General features: G+C 49.5%; 1 protein-coding gene and 1 long non-coding RNA gene across 2 annotated transcripts in view; both read right to left on the reverse strand.

The window, feature by feature from the left end:
- The window catches only part of RAB11FIP3 (RAB11 family interacting protein 3), an 86,681-nt gene that overhangs the window by 41,836 nt on the left and 23,919 nt on the right, over positions 1 to 20,926 (reverse strand). The gene's annotated exons all lie outside the window — the stretch shown is intronic.
- On the reverse strand, positions 11,043 to 14,364 carry LOC120241505. Its single transcript, XR_005530897.1, has 3 exons — positions 12,997 to 14,364; positions 11,842 to 11,977; positions 11,043 to 11,328 (listed from the first exon to the last, which is right to left on the reverse strand). It is a non-coding gene; the product is annotated as an uncharacterized LOC120241505 (long non-coding RNA).

The raw sequence follows: 20,926 nt of genomic DNA on the forward strand, positions 1-20,926 counted from the left end.
AAAAAAAACATTAAAAAAAAAAATTAAAAAAAAAAAAAAAAGACAAACAGCTGATAAGCACATGAAAAGATGCTCAAGACTGTGAGTCCCCAAGGAAATGCAAATTAAAACCGAGACCTTACTTGCTAGAATGACTGTATTCAAAAACCCCCGCAAGGACAAGCACTGGGGTGGGTGCGGGGAAGCTGGAATGACACACACCGCCAGGAGGGTCACACACTGCCAGGAGGAAGGGACGCTGGTCTGACCAGTGGGGAAAACCACTGTAAGTACCGCACACAACACAGCAAGTCCGCTCTCAGGGGTGCTCCCCAGAGAGAGGAAAACCCCACACGGACACACAGAGGTGCGCGCACATGTTCACGCAAGCGACATCACTCCTGCCGGTAAGAGAAGGAACCCAACGGCCCACCACGGAGGAACGGGTAAACCCGGGCTGGCCTCGCCGTACAGTGGACCACTATTCGGCCCTAAAAAGTAACGAAACAGTGACACACACAACATGGATGGAATCACAAAAACATTCTGCCAAATAAAAAAGCCACACACAAGAGACCACAATTATATTCTTTCATTCACAGAGCACTTTCAGAAAAGACAACTCTACTGAGAGAAAAAGCAGATCTGTGGCTGCCCGGAACTGTGCGGGCAGCAGAGACCGGCTAGGACAGCATGAGGGGCCTTCTGGGGGTATAGACACGCTGAGCAAGTAGGCTGTGGTGGCTGCACGATCCAATAAACTTAATCAAATCCCCTCAATTGTAGACTTACAAGGGGGGAAGTTTATAGCACATAAATTATACATCAACAAAATTTTAAAAAATAAATGAATAAAGAGATAAAAAGGATTCAAGAGAAAGTGACAAATATTGAAAACAAAGACAATTTACTATGTTAGTGAAAAGTGAGATGATTCATTTTCAGAAATACCAAATAAAAGCTGTGCTGCCCAGTTAACAGTAGGTTAACAACCTATTGGAAATATGTATGAACCCACCCACCCTCCCTGGATAATGAAGTCCCAAACCTTTCCACATCTCACTTCCTGGCTCTTTTCCCCGCCCGTTTGCAGCTGTGCAATGAGCATGCGCCAAAGAACTGAAGCCTGTCACCTCAAGGAATGTACATTTGTTCCATTTAGACTACCTTTTGGTGACGTCCGCATAAGCCTGTGACCTCTGTAGTATCAGCCAATGAGGGACCAGGGGAAGGACTGACCTGATAGAAGATAAACTGATATGGAGCGCCTGGGTGGCTTAGTCGGTTAAGCGTCCGACTTTCACTTAGGTCATGATCTCACGGTTCGTGGGTTCGAGCCCCGCGTCGGGCTCTGTGCCGACTGCCAGCTCGGAGCCTGGAGCCTGTTTCAGTCTGTGACTCCCTCTCTCTCTGACCCTCCCCTGCTCACACTGTCTCTCTCTCTCTCCTAGAAATTAAAAAAAAAAAAAAAAAAAAAAAAACTGATGTAACCGCCTGATACCAGCTCTGGTGGGAACAGTGACTAAAGCCTCCCTTCACTGTGCTCCGAACCTCCGCCTCCCCCATGACTCGGGCAGTGGGCACTGTGCTCCGAACCTCCGCCTCCCCCATGACTCGGGCAGTGGGCACTGTGCTCCGAGTCTCCACGTACCCCCTTGATTGGGGCACTGGGCTTATTTCTCTGAGCTGTCAGCACCGAGCCTGACGTGGGGCTTGAACCCACGAACTGTGAGATCATGACCGGAGCCGAAGTTGGACGCTTAACCAACTGAACCACCCAGGCGCCCCAAAAAGTTCTTTTTAAATAACAATAATTTTAACTACATACTGAAAGAGTATATTGGGTACTAAGTATCCAATTGGGATTTACTCTGGTGAATTTCTTGGACTTTAAAGGAAAGAAAATTCTCTGAATAGCTATGCAAAATTCAAGTGGCTAAAAAAGAAAATTTGATTATCATTAACTTTTCAGCACCAATACCAAGTAATAAGGAATATTACAATGGCCACATCTGAAGTGTTCAGGACAGGCACCCTCATGTGACTGACAAAGGTGAAAAAGATATCAGAGTGAAAGTATTACGCAAACATCTCAAAAATCCTGAATTTGCATCTGAAATATCACTATGAAGTATCGCTCACAATATTTTAAAATGAAATGAAGACTTTCCAATTCTGTCCAATTAAAAGTAAGCTGCCCTCATATCCAGGCTGTGATATTTAAGCCCCATTTCCCTTTCAAAGGACCAAGGACCCTGGGAGACGTGTCAGTTAGTGTGCAGGTGGGGCCCAGAATCCTGTCATACCCGAGAGCAAAGAAGCTATCAAAGACCCCCTGGGTCACATCCAGTAGCGCAGGGGCCAACCTGAAGAGGCCGTCACAGCCTAAAGTGAGACAGCACGTGCACTGATGAGAACGACGGCTCCACTGAATGAAACACCTCAAACGTACCTCAATCCATGCAGGCATAATTATTGGAAAAACAAAACAAAAACACCTGGTCACCAATGGAAGACACGTGTGAACCAGCTTATTACCGTGAAAACAAAGGGAAAGAATCAAGTAGTTAGAAACTGTCGTTCAGGGCAGGTTTCTCTTTACAGAGCATCCAGCTAGTGCATGGGGGGAGGACGCTGGACCCAAACGTCACACCTGCAGTCCTCAGTGAAGTCGCACAGTCAACGACCCTCAGTGCTTCCTGGGGCCACGGAAAGACAGACGGCCAGACACCACCCGCCTCCTGATGGAAGCATGCAATATCACCTAAACCAAGCCTGAACCGAACTACCAATTTACAGTAAATACCATGATCAAAGCGACACGTGTCAACAATATTGCATGGATGTAACCGGGAAACCCAGTCCATGAGGGCCCTGACAGAGACAGATGAGTGACCTTCTGCTTTCAAAGTAAAAAGCATGGAGAGGAAGCCATCACTAAGAGACTTAGAAGACGGAGCTGTGACTGTGGAAGGGCTTTTTGGATTCTGATTCAAATAAATTGCTTTTTTAAAATCATGTTTAGGGGGAGCCTGGGTAGCTACGCAGTTAAGTGTCTGACTCTTGATTTCAGCTCAGATCATGATCTCACGGTTCGTGGGTTCAAGCCCCATGTTGGGCTTTGGGCTGACAGTGGAGCCTGCTTCGGATTCTGTCCCTCCCCCTGCCCTTCCCCTGCTCACATGCACTCTCTCTCAAAAATAAACACTGAAAGGGGCGCCTGGGTGGCTTAGTCGGTTAAGCGTCCGACTTTCGCTTGGGTCATGATCTCTTGGTCCGTGGGTTCGAGCCCCGCGTCGGGCTCTGTGCTGACTGCCAGCTCGGAGCCTGGAGCCTGTTTCAGTCTGTGACTCCCTCTCTCTCTGACCCTCCCCTGCTCATGCTGTCTCTCTCTCTCCCAAAAATAAATAAAAAATATTAAAAAAAAATAAAAAATAAAAAAAATAAACACTGAAAAATATATACAAAGGTGCGAAATCAGGGCTAAGGCTTGGGTGGGCACAAGCCACTGCACCCACGTGTGTCCCCCAGGGCCTCCTCAGCACTGGGCAGGCTGGCACCTTCAGCCCTCTCACCACTATCTGGGTAACATAAAGCCAGACTGGAGTACGACCAGCTCCAACAGACTGACCCTAAGGGTGTGGGGCCCTCGAGCCAGAGACAGCGTCTCTGCCTTCTCCCTCCTCCGCCACAGGGAGAAGACGCTGGCCACCAACCCACCATCCCAGGGCCTTGTGTGCCACTGCCATTCGGGTCATGGAAGTCGGTGCATCCACTGACTTCTTGAAACAACTGAATGCGAATTATTTCTAAAAGGTCTCCTTCCTTATCTCACAAAAGACTTCCTTCCTAAAGCACATGGTGTCTAGTAAGAATCTTGCTGGATACACGAATGGGCATCTAACGTGGAATCCATACTGACGAAGCTGTCCTTAAGATTCCTAAAAACCTGGGGACACCTGGCTGGCTCAGTCAGCAAAGCATGTGACTCTTGATCTTAGAGTTGTGACTTTGAGTTCAAGCCCCACATTGAATATAGAGCTCACTTAAAAAAAAAAAAAAAAAAGATTCCTAAGAATTTCAACAATGAAGCAACTAACTAAACACAAAGTACCAAGTTGCTCATTCTGAAACATTAACCCAATGCTTTTTAAACAAATCATTAACTAGGAGTAGGCCTTCAGACATGTTACCATGTTAGAATGAGCAAGGATGAATCAAAGTATACATTTTTCAAGTCCACTTTACAATTTCTTTGTAGTCTGGAGAATAAATCATCTTCCATGTGGCTGATGATTTGGGGGATGATTCGAATTCTCTAAGCCCAAAGTGCTCCATTTAGAAGCGTTTAGAAAAAGTTAGGAGGCTGTGAAAAATAACAACATGTCCTTTCTTGCATAATCAAGCAGAGCCAGGAAACCAAGCTAAGGGACAGGCACCAGAGGGGTCGGCGGAGCCCCAGCCTCTCCAGAACACGGTCCCAGAGACACCAGGGGAGAGAAAGCCACTCTGCAAGCAGCTTCGGGCAGACACAGCTGAGTCCTGCAAGGTTACTCTGAGAAACTCACTAAGAAATCGTACTGTTTCTGCTATAGACGTGGACACACAACACGAAGGAGAGCAAGCTTGCGGACCCCGCTTCGCGCCAGCCAGCCCAAGAGGCAGCTCGCGCAGAAATCCCCCTGAACACACAGCACGAGGAGAGACGACCACCACACCCAGCCGGTGACATTCTCAACAAAGCTTTTCTTACCAGAAGTCACCCCCACCTCATATTTCTAGAACACTCCAGCCAAGGAGTGTAACATTCCTCTCAAGTGCATATGTACGTTTACCAAGAGACTACAGTCTGAAAACAGAAAACATGTTCCAACAGATTTAAAAAGATTACAGCCAATATCATTAGTCATTAGGGAAATGCAAATTAAAACTTCAATGACGTGCCTGTCTATTTGAATGGCTAAAGTTAAAAACACTGGCCACACCACGCACCCCGAGGGTCTGAGAGGGGGGAGAGGAACTGGGACTCTCAGGCACTGTGGTCATGAATGTAAAATTGCACAACCACACTGGAGAACTGTTTGGGAATTCCCTTCGTTCGTGAATGACCAGAGAAGCTTTAGTTGTAACGGTCAGAAAAATGGCAACAACCTAATCGTCTGTCAACATAACGCACAAACAAATCCTGCTATTCCGTGGGGAAGAGGAGCCCGGAGGTAACACGCACAAGCTCTTGGGCCCCTCTAGCTATTCGTCAGCTTCACATCAGCCGTGCGCAGGCAGGAGGGGTAGGGAGGGCGGCAACTCCCAAAAGCCTGATTACAGGTCATTCCCGAGTATCACCCCTTCTGGCATCTGCACTTCTTACAATAAAGCACATGAACACTGGGTTTTCCGGGCTGCTTCCAAGAAGTCCTCCTAGCTGTCCCGAGACGCGCCAGCCCGTGCGCCCCCAGCGGCGCCCACCCCGAGGGAGCTCCCTGGCACAGACAGCGCCACCTGCCTCTGCACCCGGAGGTGCGCACTGTGGCGGGCACCGACACTCAAGACGCCATTTCCAACTCTCCTTACTTAAGGATGAGCAAAGATGAAATCACTTTGATTAAATGAGAAAGTACTAAATGTCATATAATTTTCAAAGTTTATAAACAGGAGTCAGGAAAGATGTTTATGTTTTGCTTCTTTCCTGACACCTGTGGAAATGAGCCTGGCGTGTTTTAGACACACAGAGCTCCGATTCTCAGACTTAGAGGGCGTGGTTCTTCTGGGGGAAACGGAGAAAGACAGGTGAGGAGGGAAGCGGTGGCGAGGCGCAACCACGTGAGCAGTGTGCAAGCTCTTAACAAGAAGCCCAACAAACAGATGTTAGCACCTATTTACCTTTGGGTGGTGCTAACAAAAGAAGTGATAACATCAAGGAATTTTTTTTTTTTTAAGGTAAATTCTACCCCCAATGTGGGACTTGAATTCACACTGTAAGATCAAGAGTCGCATGTTCTACCAACTGAACCGGCCAGGCACTTCAAAGAATTATTTTAATTATTTACATGTGATAATGGTATGTGATTTTTTTTTTAAAAAAGAATCCTTATTTTTTAGAAGTATATACCGAGTATTTATATGAGTAAAATGATATGAGGTCTAGGATTTCCTTGAAAACACTGGGGGGTAGGGACATCACTTCCGGGAGCTGACAGGTTTGCAGAGCAACGGGCACACACAGGTTTATTTTAGGATTGTCTTTGTTTTTGTATATGCTTGCAAATTTCCATAATAGTAAGATATTTTTTAAGTGCAGAACTACATACCTTGATAAAGCAAAAAAAAACAGGAGGGAGAGGCACAAAACAGCAAAACCTGGGTGTGGAAGTACAAACCTGCCATTCATACGCCCTCTTCTATTAGATTATTAAAATGATGGAAATTTTCATGTCAGATAAGTTCTTTCTTGCACAACAAAACAAGTTTTAATTGAGAGGACATTTTAACTAACTTAAATTGTTCGAGGAAAGCCTCAGCTATCTAAATCTAAATCTTTTTGATTATCATAATCCCAGATCTATTGTTACTTTGCAGTCTCCACTCCCCTCGTGCAATTTATTAATAATCAGCTTTTCTGCAGAGTAAAAACTCCATCCAAGGAGGGAAACAACTTCTGATGTGGGATCAGAAGAACCGTTATTAAATTGAGGCAGGCAGCAGGAAAGAGCCGTAAACGGGACATTCCCACTTGCCACTTCTCCGAGAATCCCTCCCACTCTGAGAGCCCACCAAGGCCATCGGCCAACCCTCAGGTTCACTCCCAACCCTGGGCTCCCGAGCACCCCCGGCATTCCTCACCAGAAGTTTCTCCCCACACCTGAGGGAGCCGAGAGGACAGGTACGGGTCATAGGATCCACATCTCTTAAGCATTAAACAAAATAAAAGGAAAAAATAGTTGTGAATTTTCCATGTCAAAATTCTCTCCAAAGGGAGACAGTGGGGGGCGCCTGGGTGGCTCAGTTGGTTAAGCGTCCGACTTCGGCTCAGGTTCTGATCTCATGGTTTGTGGGTTCGAGCCCTGCGTCGGGCTCTGTGCTGAGAGCTCAGAGCCTGGAGCCTGTTTCGGATTCTGTGTCTCCCTCTTTCTCTGACCCTCCCCTGCTCGTGCTGTGTGTGTGTGTCTCTCTCTCTCAGAAATAAAAAAAAAAAAAAAAGGGAGACAGTGGGAGTATAATCCAAACTTTTGGTTTGGCAGTACGTTGGTTTCGTTATTGAACAATATTTCTTATAGGAATCTGACCGATCACACAGTAATTATGTCAGATACAATGACTCTTACAAAATCTAAGTACAAGAGGTGGGTTAAGAATTCATGTGAGGGGCACCTTGGTGGCCCAGTCAGTTAAGTGTCTGATTCTTGGTTTCAGCTGAGGTTATGATCTCACGGTTTGGGAGTTCAAGCACCAGGTCGAGCTCCGCACTGTGCATGGAGACTGTTTCTCTCTCCCTCTCCCTCAACCCCCACCCCCATCCCCGCCAAATAAAAAGAAAAAAGAATTCATGTGATGCAGTAAGACAGATCCATCAGGGGGATGCAGTAAGACAGATCCATCAGGGGGCACCTGGGTGGCTCAGTTAGTTAAGTGCCTGACTTCGGCTCAGGTCATTCTCTCACAGTCCGTGAGTCCAAGCCCCACATCAGGCTCTGTGCTGATGGCTCAGAGCCTGGGGCCTACTTCGGATTCTGTGTCTCCCTCTCTCTCTGTCCCTCCCCTGCTCACACTCTTTCTTTCTCTCTCAAAAACAAACATAAAAACAATTTTTAACACAGACCCATCCAGAAGAAGAGCTGTGGACAGATGCACAGAGAGGCACAAGCAGGCAGAAGTGTGCGTGTTTCTAAACCTAAACAGTCCCCATACACAGTAACACCACTCCCCCTCCGTCACCAAAAACGCCTTCTACTAACAGATGCAGGTATATAACACACAGCTAAACTACTAGTGAAAATTCTTTCTGTGACATTCCCCTGAAAGTGAGTTTCAAATACCACAAGCATCAGGAATCAATGAACCATTTACTCTAGGTTAAACTCTAAAGAAGCTAAAACTCTTGATATTAGTAATCATAAAGAGTACAGATACGCACTTGAGTAGGGGGATTTTGCTGGTTGGTTCATTTTCATGGAGATAACTGAAGGGATCTCAGAAACAAAGATGCTTGATAAATTATTATAGTGACACAGAATATATAATAAAAGCTGAAAAAAACTGTGTGCAAACCAGAGTGGGCACTGGTTTGAGTTCTCAGATCAGAAAAATAAAGAAGTGTCACAACTTTGTTCTCAGGGCCTTTGAAAGCTAGACACAAATAACAGATGATTCCAGCTTCCTCCTAAGCAGCAGTGACTTTGTACCTGTAACTGGCTCGAGGACACACGGAACAAGGGTGAGGACTCTAGGGGCGCCGGGGGGGCTCACTTGGTTAAGCCTCCAACTTCGGCTCAGGTCATGATCTCGTGGTTCGTGGGTTTGAGCCCCGCGTCGGGCTCTGTGCTGACTGCCAGCTCGGAGCCTGGAGCCTGTTTCAGAGTCTGTGTCTCCCTCTCTCTCTGACCCTCCCCTGTTCATGCTCGCTCGCTCTCTCTCTGAAATAAATAAAAACATTTTTAGAAATTAAAAAAAAAGGGTGATGATTCTGTACGTGTGCCTGTCCAGAGGACACACGGAACACGGGCAAGCTTCCCGTGCTGCCTCCCCAAGCCTACAGGGCAGCGTCACACCAAGGCTCTGGGATCTTGTAGGCAGAGCGCTGAAGAGAGGACTTTTCACCCCCAGTAGGTCTGCTTTGCACCAACTACTGTGTCAAATAACTTCCTCAGGGATTGTGTTTGGCAATTTACACTTGAAGACCCTGTTCACAGATTTCTCCAGGTGAGTAGAAACACTTAAAAAAAAAAAAATGGCCAGGTGTGTGAACCCAAGATACAGATGTACTGTCTCCCTAACACCTAAATCATTCTTGAGCTACTGGATCCTGCTGGGGAAAAGTGAAGTCATTTAAGTAAATCGAATGTCTAATTTGGGGCAATTTATTTTTTTTTAATGTTTTATTTATTTCTAGGAGAGAGAGAGAGAGAGAGACAGCGTGAGCAGGGGAGGGTCAGAGAGAGAGGGAGTCACAGACTGAAACAGGCTCCAGGCTCCGAGCTGGCAGTCAGCACAGAGCCCGACGCGGGGCTCGAACCCAGGAACCGCGAGATCATGACCTAAGCGAAAGTCGGACGCTTAACCAACTAAGCCACCCGGGCGCCCCTAATTTGGGGCAATTTAAGAGGCTACGTATGTTTAGTTCTAAACTTAAATTTGAAATTAAGACAATGTGAATACTATAAGTTTTTCAACACTGAATGTGCTCTTTTGGAGCTCAGTTTTTTTCTTTCTTTACTTTTTAAAAGATTTTATTTATTAATTTGTTTAAGATTTTACTTTGCAGTTGGGGCGCCTGGGTGGCTTAGTCGGTTAAGCATCCGACTTTCGCTTAGGTCATGATCTCGCGGTTCGTGGGATTGAGCCCCGTGTCGGGCTCTGTGCTGACAGCTCAGAGCGTGGGGCCTATTTCAGAGTCTGTGTCTCCCTCTCTCTCTGACCCTCCCCTGCTTACACTCTCTCTCTCTCTCTCCTAGAAATAAATAAAAATATTTAAACAAACAAAAAAAAGGTTTTACTTTGCAGTACCCTCCACACACAGTGGGAGGCTCAACCTTCCCATCCTCCACCCACTGAACCAGCCAGGAGCCCTGGTGCTGTTTTCCTGCTTGAAGTACAAGAACAGCTTCCCAGATCACCTGTGATGATGGACACATTAACCGTCCCTGGCTTCATGGGGAAGGCCTAGAAAATTCTAGCATAAGGCACAGTGTTGGTCTCACATGCTAAAGGTCATTCTACAGGTCCCCCAAGAGTCACGTACCACATTCAGGAATCCCTCTGTGTCTTTGAGAAACAGGTGCTGAAAGGTTAGCAACCATGCACCCCCCCCGCCCCCCCCCCAACAGGAGCTGGCTGGCGCCCAGCTGTAACGGACCACGACCGGCTCACCCCTCCTGACGCGCTCCGGGTCAGGGGTGTGGGCTGTCTCCAGCACCAGAAGCTGCTTTCTCCTCACATCTGTCATCACTGAGGTTTTGGCAGGTTGCAACTCTCCCAGAAAGTTCAAGAGCCGCTCCGAAGCTCTCCCTGGTGTGCAAGGGTAGGCGAGGCGGCGCGGCCGGCGGGGGGCCCAGGTCCAGGGCGGACTCCCACCCACGCTCAGCGTGCGCCAGTTCTGCTCTGTGTTCTTCCTGTTAATAGTTTTGTTTTGTTTTGTTTAAGTGAGTAATCATGGAAGAGTTTTAATTTTTTTTTTATGTTTATTTATTTCTGAGAGACCGAGATCGAGCATGAGCAGAGGACAGAAAGAGAGAGAGGGAGACACAGAATCCGAAGCAGGCTCTGGGCTCTTGAGCTGTCAGCACAGACTCTGACGTGGGGCTTGAACCCACCAACTGCGAGACCATGACCCAAGCTGAGCCGACTGAGCCACCCAGGCGCGTCTGCTAATAGTTTTATGGAGATACAGTTCCCATACCATACAATTCTCACAGTTACAGAGCACAACTCAGTGGTTTCTAGAGTATTCAGAGCTGTCTCCATGTTATTCTAAAGACAATAAAATCTTTTTTTTTTAATTTTTTTTTTTAATGTTTTATTTATTTCTAGGAGAGAGAGAGAGAGACAGCGTGAGCAGGGGAGGGTCAGAGAGAGAGGGAGTCACAGACTGAAACAGGCTCCAGGCTCCGAGCTGGCAGTCAGCACAGAGCCCGACGCGGGGCTCGAACCCACGAACCGCGAGATCATGACCTAAGCGAAAGTCGGACGCTTAACCGACTAAGCCACCCAGGCGCCCCAAGACAATAAAATCTTAAAATGTACACGAGAATACTCCAAAAACAGTCAAGTGCATATATTCAAGTTTTATGCAAACATGCTAAGGAAATAACAGACTTCATAAAAGTAACCAAAGAACACATACATTCAGCATGGATGTAACCACATTAATCAGAGGGCAGGGCGAGGCATGTCTGCATTTCAGCTCTGGTGTCTGGTGTCAGGAGAGCCGGAGGGACCAGAGAAATGGGGGGAAGTAGCTCTTGCTAGGGCACTCCCGGGCACAGCCCCTCCAAGAGGCTGTGAAAAAGTCCCTCCATGGCTCTCCCGTGGACAGCTACTCAAGTTCGGATCCCAGAACACTGCTCCAGCCTCCAAGTGACGTCATTTCGCTGCACTCGACAGAGAAGCCAGACATCCCTCACCTCGTGGCCCAACCTAGACCCCGAGAGAAAGGTATCAAATATAGGCACTCAGCACAAACTGTCACAGCACAGTGAGGCCTGGAACACACTCGCCCACACCCACCCTGCTCCCCGAAGCCCCTCAACCTGCTCCCCCGCTGAGGGTGGTTTGGGAGGGATCGTTGCCTCTATATCTAATCGATATGCTCCTGGTGCTATTGCTTGGCTTCTCGAATTTACAAACTGTGCTTTGACCTCCTATGGGAAAACTATGAGAACTGTGTGTTCCCGCTTCCGAGCTGGCCTAGGTCTCTGCAGTGTTTACATCATCGGCTACATAAACCTTTTTGGCTGAACCACATTTAAACTACAGGAGCACCTTTCTTTACACTTCTTCTATACTTGGCGATTTTCTTGCTTTATGTTGCCCTTATTTTCTGCATACATATCGCTCTAACCCTCCACAGGATTGCACGGCCCCTTCAAACCATCACCCCAGGACCTAACCCAAGGTGGTTCCCACAATGCCCAGGAGCCTCCCGTGTACCCTTTCTTGGCAGCCCCTCCTCTTGGAGACACGGCGGTACCTTCCCGAGCAGGGGTGTGCAGCACGGCCCCGGGCGCCGCCTTGCCTGGAACGCCCTGCGCTCCTCCCTCCGCCAGACAGGGGCCTACATACACGGCTGTAGGGGAGAAACCAGGTCCGTGGGGCACGAGAGGCCACTGCCCCACTTCCTCTCCCTTCTGCAGGCGTCCCAGTGCCCTTCACCACCCCGTCCTGACACTGTGTGGGGTCTGGATTCATCTCTGGCAGCCGTGGAGAACCTCTTTATTGGCAGGAATCACCTGTTTGCTGGCGGCACGTCCTCACTGTCCTGACCACAGGAAGAGCCCTTTCAAACAGAGACACAGTCCTTGGGCTCCGGAAGTCTTCCTGAAGGAGCCTCTGATACCTTCTCTCTCTTCCTCCCTGGCACATCAGTCAGGTGCTGTGCCTCATTAATCATGTACTTTCCTTATCTTTTCTCTCTCATTCTCTATCTTTTCAAGAACTTTCCAGGGTGGGGGCCTTGGCTGGCTCAGCTGGAAGAGCATTTGACTCTTGATCTCAGGGTCATGAGATTGAGCCCCACAGTGGGTGCAAAGATTACTTAAACAAAAAACTTGAGGGGAAAAAATAACTTTCTGGGATATATTCTTTTTTTTAACGTTTATTTTTGAGAATGAGAGAGAGCGTGCGCACACTTGAGTGGGGAGGGGCAGAGAGCGAGGGAGACACAGAATCTGAAGTGGGCTCCAGGCTCTGAGCTGTCAGCACAGAGCTGGACGCAGAGCTCAAACTCATGAATCTCAAAATCATGACCTGAGCCAAAGTCAGACGGTTAACCAATGGAGCCACCCAGGCGCCCCTCTGGGAAATATTCTTGACTTGACCTTCCAACCATTCAACTGCATGCTTTTATTTCATTTTTGATTGCTGAGGACGTGTTCTGGTTCTCTTAATGTGATGTCTTCTTTAACCTGACAATGTGAATCAGGTTTTATTTTCCAAGTTTTCTTCTGCTCTCTGCATTGAGAGCCTTCCCTTCCACAGCCTTCTATTTTTCTTTCTTTTTTGATTTCAGTTATGATCTCTCCCTTTTGCGTTAGAGGCTTTCGTCAATTATCTGAGGTCCTTGATAGTTAACAAGTGGTCACTTACAAGCTGACTCAAAGCGTCACGTGGTCTGCACAGTGGGCTCGCTGACGAGCAAGCCGGCAGCAAGCAGCTCCCCCTCCCGGTGATGCCGCCGCTCCAGGACCGGCAATCCAGCGATGACGGGACGCCCCAGGGGCAGGGCCCTGGGAGGGCATGTGGGTACGATGGGGGAGCTGTGCACGCCAATGTGCTGAGCTAATCTCTCTGCACACGCTTTAGCTGTGGAAGACAGGGGGCTGCAAAGAAGTGGGCTGTCGTGGGGTGTGAGAGGGCCAGGCGCAGGTGGCTGGGCGTGAGGGGAGCCACTAGGACTTCGCCTGCCAACAACCAGCAAGGAAAGAGGGATCTCGGCCCCACAACCGCAAGGAACGGAATTCTGCCAACCACCTACCTGAGTGTGGAGGAAACCCTGAGCTCCAGGCAGAAGGCGGCCAGGAGAGACCCTGGACAGAAGAGATGTGGGACAGTGTCCCAGGCAGAGAGGACACAGCCGGGGCAAAGGGCAGGAAAAAAGAGGTGTGCCTGTGGCATGCAGGGACCCCTGAGGAGGCCGGGTGGCTGGAGCAGCACAGGCCAGGGGGTCGGCAGTAGGAAGTGAAAGCCCCGAGCGCAGCCATTACACAATTAGGCTTAAGAGTGTTTAGCTGCCTGGTGGGCTGGTGGCAGCGCGAGCATGGGGAGTGTGCCCCCCCCCAGGGCAGAGACACGGTGGTTCATAGCAGGGAGTGGACACAGGGGGCCTGAGAGATGGTGGGATGCGCCCTGCACGTGTTCCAGTGCGGGGCCAACAGGGTTGCCTGACGGACCACGTGTGAGAGGAAGCGGGACGGCCCACGTCCCCAGAGGTTGGGGCTGCTGGTAACGGGGACGGGGAACTGCAGGTGGCACTCAAACCTTGAGCCACGGGTGTCTGAGAGGCCTATGTGACACCCAAGCGTGAGCCCGGAGTTGAGGAGCGGGCGGACTGGAGGCACGAAGTCGGGGGCTACGTGCACAGAGCACGCCTGGACAGCGAGCCGGGGGGGGGGGGCATAGGAAGGGGTGGGAGGCCGTGGTCCTGGGCCCTCGGTCCCTGGTGAGGGGGGAGCGCCCGGGCCAGAGAGAAGACGACCCGAGGGCGAAGCGGAGGCCGAGGAACAGTCGGCGGAGGCAGATCCGGCGCGTGAGAGCGAGGCGCACGCAGGCTCTAACGGGGAAGGCGCCTCGAAGAGGCGAAGCCGGCGCGGAGAGCCTGCGGCCTTCCCATCGGACTCAGAACCAGGGTTGTTCTGTCAACGGCCTCACTTTCGGAACGTTTTTGATGCCTACTGCTGCTGTACTTTCGGAACGGCTATGACCGTATACCTTCCGAAGTTTTTTTTATCGTGGTAACACGCGCCTGATTGAAAGTTCACCACTCGACCTCTGTAGGAGCACAGTTCGGGGGCAGGAGTCCCCGCCACCCGGGACCACGACCGCCGCCCGCCCGCACAGCCTTCCCATCGCCCCACCCCTCCCCCGCCCCCAGGGACCGCCGGCTCCTTCCGTCCCCAGGCATCTGTCTCCAGGGGCACCCGCACCGTCTGCCCTCCCGTGACAGGCCTGTCTCTCCGAACACAACGTCCTCAAGGGCATCCTCGTCCAAGCGCCTGTCGGAATGTCCTTCCCTTTAAGGTTCAGTACTAGCCGACTGCATGGACAGACCGCATTTTATCCATCTGCCGGTGGACACAGGAGCCCCTCCGCCTCTGGGCTGCTGTGACCAGCGCTGCTGTGAGCGTGCGTGTGGAAATATTTAAAGGGATACTTGGAAGAAGAAAAACTGTACAAGCAGCATGATTACAACACGGTGGTATTAAGCTACCTGGGTAAACACTATCGCGTGCCTTCTCCAGCGTGTCTACGTGTACGATGACAGTGGTTCCTTCCCACTTCCAGGCCCCCCACAGCTGCGCAGGGCCCGGAAGGGAGGTCTCTCTGCTGAGACTGGTTGTTTCTCTTCCTTGGGAACCTGCTTCCTGCTGCTCCTGGAACAAATTACCACAAGCTTTGTAGCTTAAAACAACAGAAACGTCTTCTCCTACGGTTCCCGAGGTCAGCGTCTGAAGTGAGCCTTACAGGCTAAAATCGAGGGGCGGCAGTGCGGACTCCTTCTGGGCGCTCCCCAGTTCCCCAGTCTCCCGGCGGCCGGCCTTCCTCGGCTGCTGGCGGGACACTCCGGTCTCTGCTTCAGTCACCACATCGCCACCTCCTCTCCTGCACGCACACCCCTGCTGCCTCCCTGTCAGAAGGGCCCTTGCAATCACACGTAGGGCCCATCAGGAAAACCCCATCTCAAGACCTTTAGTTTATATGTCTTTTTAAGTTTATTTATTTTGAGAGAGAGCATCCAAACCAGGCTGTGCACTGTCAGTATGGAGCTCAAACTCACAAACTGCGAGATCATTACCCAAGCTGAAAACCAAGAGTCAGACGCTTAACCGACTGAGCCACCCACGCACCCTAAGACCCTTTAAACACATCAGCAAGACCCCTTTTGTCATATGAGGTGGCATTCACAGGTTCCAGGAAGTAGAACTTGCATCTGTTGGGGGCCATCATTAGCTTACCACACACACCTTACTTTTTTTTTTAAATAATCATTTTATTGAGATATGACTTACACCTTATTGGGGTTTTTTAAATTTTTTAATATTTATTATTATTGAGACAGAGAGAAACACAGCATAAATGGGGGAGGGGCAGAGAGAGAGGGCGGCACAGAATCCGAAACAGGCTCCAAGCTCTGAGCTGTCAGCACAAAGCCCGATGTGGGGCTCGACCCCAGAAACTGTGAGATCATGATCTGAGCCAAAGTCGGACGCTCAACCAACTGAGCCACCCAGTTGTTTTAAACCGATTCACTCTCTTTAGAACAAATTCAGCTTATCTGAATGCTGGCTTTAAACCTTTCCTGTCACCCCTTTTTGCGGGCAACTGACATGCTCATATTGTTCACATTAATCAGTGGTTTTGAGCACAATTCTCAATGAACTTCTACAGAAAGATACACGCAGGACTTTAGTTCAGGCTCTGATGAACATCAGTCCTGTTAACTTTAACTTGATGTCATCAATGTGTCCCTTTCCTTCCGGCTAATCTTCAGGTGAAGAATTTTATTTTTCTAGAATGTTTCTGAGAATATAATGAAATAAGTGGGGACATGATTCATTCTATAAAATAACCTCTAGGAACGTATCTGCTGTGTTCCTAAATCCTGTTGCACTTCATAGATACAGTGCACCTGAAACAATGAGGGAGGACCTGGGTCTTGGTCCACTTTGCTCGCTGCTACACCCCGTGGGCGAGAGCAGCATGTGGCCCACAGCAGGTGCCCAGTGAGCACGCACTTAGGGAGGAGGGGTCCGTCACAGCAACGCGGAGCTGGAAGCAACGGGGGAAGCTGGCCAGGAGACCCATCGGTTTATCACCACGGCAGGACCAACTGTGGCCCATACAAACCATGTTCCGTAAGAACACCTGCTTCTCCTCGAATGGGTGGGTGCCCAGAATCAACTTTCACAGCTCTCTTTTATGGTGACAGACCCCCACATCCCCACTGGGGAACCCAACGCCCTCCTGGGCCCCATTCTCTGCCTCAAGGAAAGGCCTCTCTCTCCTCTGTTAGAACAGGGATCCCAAGAGCCGCTCTGCAGGGCAGCCTGCCTATGATGCCAATCATAGGAGTCCAGACTCCTAATGGTGCCTCCCAAAGAATTAAGGAGGTGGTGCTGAATGCTCGCCGCGGGGCCCAGCACAGTCTCACTGAAAATAAGCTCTTTAGGAATGTAATCAGTACACGGCACAAACACTCCCTCTGCATCCTGGGAAGGTACCTACGACCACAGAAAAGAATCGGGAAGACACGCACACATCTCAGGGCTCTGGCAGGCCTGGGAACATGCCTGGGAACATGCCTGCAAACACGCCTGTGAACATGGCAGCGCCGCTCAAGGCAGTGTGCCCATTTTACTAGATAAGAACAGACGCAGCTACACGGGTCCGTGAAACAGATAAACTCGCTCCTGTACGGGACCTAACCACTCCAGCCTCAACACGGACCCCGTGTGTGTGCCGGGCGTTTACAACCCAACACGTTGGATGAAATGGGTGAGGCCCAGATGCCACGGTGCCCTCGGGTCTTCCGGCAGTCCTCACGGGGGCGCCAGGACAGGGGCCCACAGTTCAGCCGCCTGACTGGGGATGACGCCCCTCAGATCTCATTCCCAACACCAGACCAGATGAGAGCGATTCCTGTGTAGCTTGGGGGTGGTTTGTGTTTTAGGTTTTTTGAGATTCAGTTTAAATATAAAAGTGATAGCTCCTAGATTGGAACAGTGTCTAGGATCCAATGTTGACAGGACTAAAGCATTCCAGAAACTCTAAAATGCTCAGCATGAAATCTTGGAGCCTCAGACCATCACTGCCAAATAAAGTTTACTGTAGAACTGACCTCAAGTCTAGGGATGTGGTTCGAGTAATTATCAAGAGATCATTCAACAGTGCAGAAAACATTTCAGTCCTTACAAAAAGAACATTCTTTGAGTTCTCATTCTGTTCAATGTCATGGTATTTTTCTCTGCCTTCATCTTCTGTACACAGCTCTCTAAAAGCAGATTGTTAGGGGCACCTGGGGGGCTCAGTCAGTTAAGCGTCTGACTTCGGCTCAGGTCATGATCTCACAGTTCCTGGGTTCGAGACCTGCGTCCGGCTCTGTGCTGACTGCCAGCTCAGAGCCTGAAGCCTATTTCAGATTCTGTGTCTCCCTCTGTCTCTGACCCTCCCTGCTCACGCTATCTCTCTCTCTCAGAAATAAATGAAAAAGTTAAAAAAAATTTTTTTTAATTTTAAAAAATAAAAATAAAATAAAAGCAGATTGTTAAACCAAAACGAAGTCACTATTTGTTGCTTATTTAATGATATAGATCAATGGCCTATTTCTGAAACTTGTAAAAATAAAAATACAATAGAAAAGGACTCTACAGGAACTCATAATATTTTTTAGGTTTTTCTCACTCAGACTTTTAGAGGGTGCCTGAGCTGACACCCCCACATCACAAGTGAAGGAATGGAGGCCAAAGGCCGGCCAGCCAGCAGCACAGGATGACACAGAAATACTTGTTCACTAACACATTAGAGGAATATCAACACCATCACACTGAAGCAGTCAGTGACCACCACGTCTCCTGTACCACACTGGCAGTACGTCCATAAATTCTCAAAATCTGTATCGTTCCCCCAGTCCATTTTTAAGACTGTAACCTAAGGAGATAATAAAGATTGTGCTGGATGATTCAGCTACATGAAAGCTGATAATGTCAAAAAGTGAAAATCTAACATACCAAAGACAGAGAATTAATCCAATTCCAGCACATTCATTCATATGATGGAAAAGTAGCCACTAAAATCATGTTGTGGAAGTAGATATACGTTCGCTGAGAAATGCTGACAATATACTGATTTGGAGTAGGTTAAAACTATAATTATGACTCTGGTTTTGCCGATCTCTCATATAAATAAGTAAAAATTTAAGAGTCTAGAAGTTTAAAGATTCACAGTGCTAAATTTTCATTTTCTCATTTATATCCATGTTTTTTTTTTAAATGTTTTTTATTTATTTCTAGGAGAGAGAGAGAGACAGCGTGAGCAGGGGAGGGTCAGAGAGAGAGGGAGTCACAGACTGAAACAGGCTCCAGGCTCTGAGCCGGCAGTCAGCACAGAGCCCGACGCGGGGCTCGAACCCACGAACCGCGAGATCATGACCTAAGCGAAAGTCGGACGCTTAACCGACTAAGCCACCCAGGCGCCCCTATATCCATGTTTTTATTTAAATGAATATTATTTGCCTTTTTTTTTTCTTTTCAAGTTTTTTGTCATTGCTTTAAAGGCAATACCAACCAGGGATCATGGGTGGCTCAGTCGGTCAAGCGTCCGACTTCGGCTCAAGTCACCATCTCACAATTTGTGAGTTCAAGCCCCACATTGGGCTCTGTGCTGACAGGTCAGAGCCTCAAGCCTGCTTCAGATTCTGTATCTCCTGTCTCTGCCCCTCCCCTGCTCATGCTCTGCCTCTCTCTCTCAAAAATAAACATTAAAAAAAAAATTTAAGGCAATACGAACCAATAAGAAAAGGTTCTTGATTCACCATCAAAAATGCTAAGATTCCTCCTACTAGAAAGTTCTTTGGTAAAAGAAAAAGCCAAATGCTCCCTAGGGCTGGCTGATTCAGCCTCACTAACTGGTACATCTGGTGAAATGCATAATGCAGGTTCCTTGAAGGGGGTTCTTAAAAATGAAATCACCAAGAGGAATGTGACTGGGACATTGTGCCCTTTCCTCAGAGTGAACCACACTGAAAAGAAGAACTCTCACCAAAGGGTTCTTTGTTTCCTATAGCAAACACACCCAGCCAGCCTTGTTTCTCCTGGGTTCTAGTAAAGGAAACCAGCGCCCCCCGTGCTGGAGTGACAGGTCACACTGTGAACAGGTGGGGAGGGCAGCATGAAGCGGCCGGAGGGCAGACACCTGCGCAGCTCACACTCCGAACCACACGTGACAGGAGAGACCGTCCACCTGTCCCTCGGTCCAGAGAGCCATCCAACAAAGCCGGCTCTTGCCCACAGGGCGTCACTCACAGGCACTGCCCCTGACGCCTAAGCACAGACGCAAAACACCTTCTGATCATACCTCTGTGCTTTCCAGCAGCTCAGCAACAAGGGCTGCTCCAGAAGGAGAAATCCATGAACACCTCCGGACGCCTCGAGGGTGCCTGAGCTGAGTGGAAGGGATAGCAGCTCCGGAGCACAGCCCAGGACAGCCTTCCGGAGAATTATCAAAGGCTCCAGAATGAAAGGGGGGAAAACTCACTTAGTTCACAGCCTGTGCACCACACCCATACCGTCCCCTTGTTTCTCCCCTCCGCACCGACTGGGCCTGAGCTACACAGGGAAGCAGCTCCAGGTCCAAATCTGGCCCCTCACCAACTGCCTTTCCGGCCTCCTCAGAGCGGTTCATCAGGGAGGCGTCCAGCTCTGAGGTTACAGTCCTCAGCCAGCACGCAGTGCTCAGGAAGACCCACCGAAAAGAGCCACCCGCACTTGTTTGAGGAGGACCGGTTCCCCTCACTGCGGAGTTCTCGACCTTGCAGAGGGGAGGTTCCACGCTCTCCCGCTCACCAGTCACTCAAAGATGGTGTCACTACATCACAGGAAGGGGGAAGGGGGTCCGCGTGTGGGGACGCCGGTGTGCGTCTGCCTGACAGCAGGACGACAGCTGAGTGGCTCTGACCCAACCTGTCAGCCTGTCGGGTACCCTCCATCCCACTTCTCAGCCTCACTATAATTTCAAATGTAGGACCTAGTCTTTTATTCAGAAAATTCTTTATTAAATGTTTTTTTAAGTTTATTTTTGAGAGACAGAGTTTGAGCAGGGGAGGGACAGAGAAAGGAGACACAGAATCTGAAACAGGCTCCAGGCTCTGAGCTGTCAGCACAGAGCCCGACGCAGGCCTCGAACTCATGAGCCCACAAGATCATGACCTCAGCTGAGGTCGGACGCTTAACCAAGCGAGCCCCCCAGGTGCCCCGTCTTCCTTCGTTCTACGGGAGGCTGGATGAGGAAGAAGGTGGGTGGGTGTGGACACAGTGCCTGGTGTCACCTTTTCACGCCCTGCCTCCCCTCTCAGTCACCAGCTGGGACACAGGGAGCCTCCTTCCCCATCAACAGACTTCTCCGGATGCGGCTGCTCTCAGGCTCTGACACGCCCACACGCAGCACACCGCCTTTTCAGAAGGCAGTCTTTCTTTCCATAAAAGATAAAAAAGGCTCAGGGTACCTGGTGGCTCAGTGGGTTAAGTGTCCGACTTCGGCGCAGGTCACGACCTCAGAGTTGATGAGGTGGAGCTGCACACTGGGC

Source organism: Hyaena hyaena, unplaced genomic scaffold (genome assembly GCF_003009895.1).
Source record: "Hyaena hyaena isolate Hyena2069 unplaced genomic scaffold, ASM300989v1 scaffold_285, whole genome shotgun sequence".
NCBI classification, from domain to species: Eukaryota; Metazoa; Chordata; class Mammalia; order Carnivora; family Hyaenidae; genus Hyaena; species Hyaena hyaena.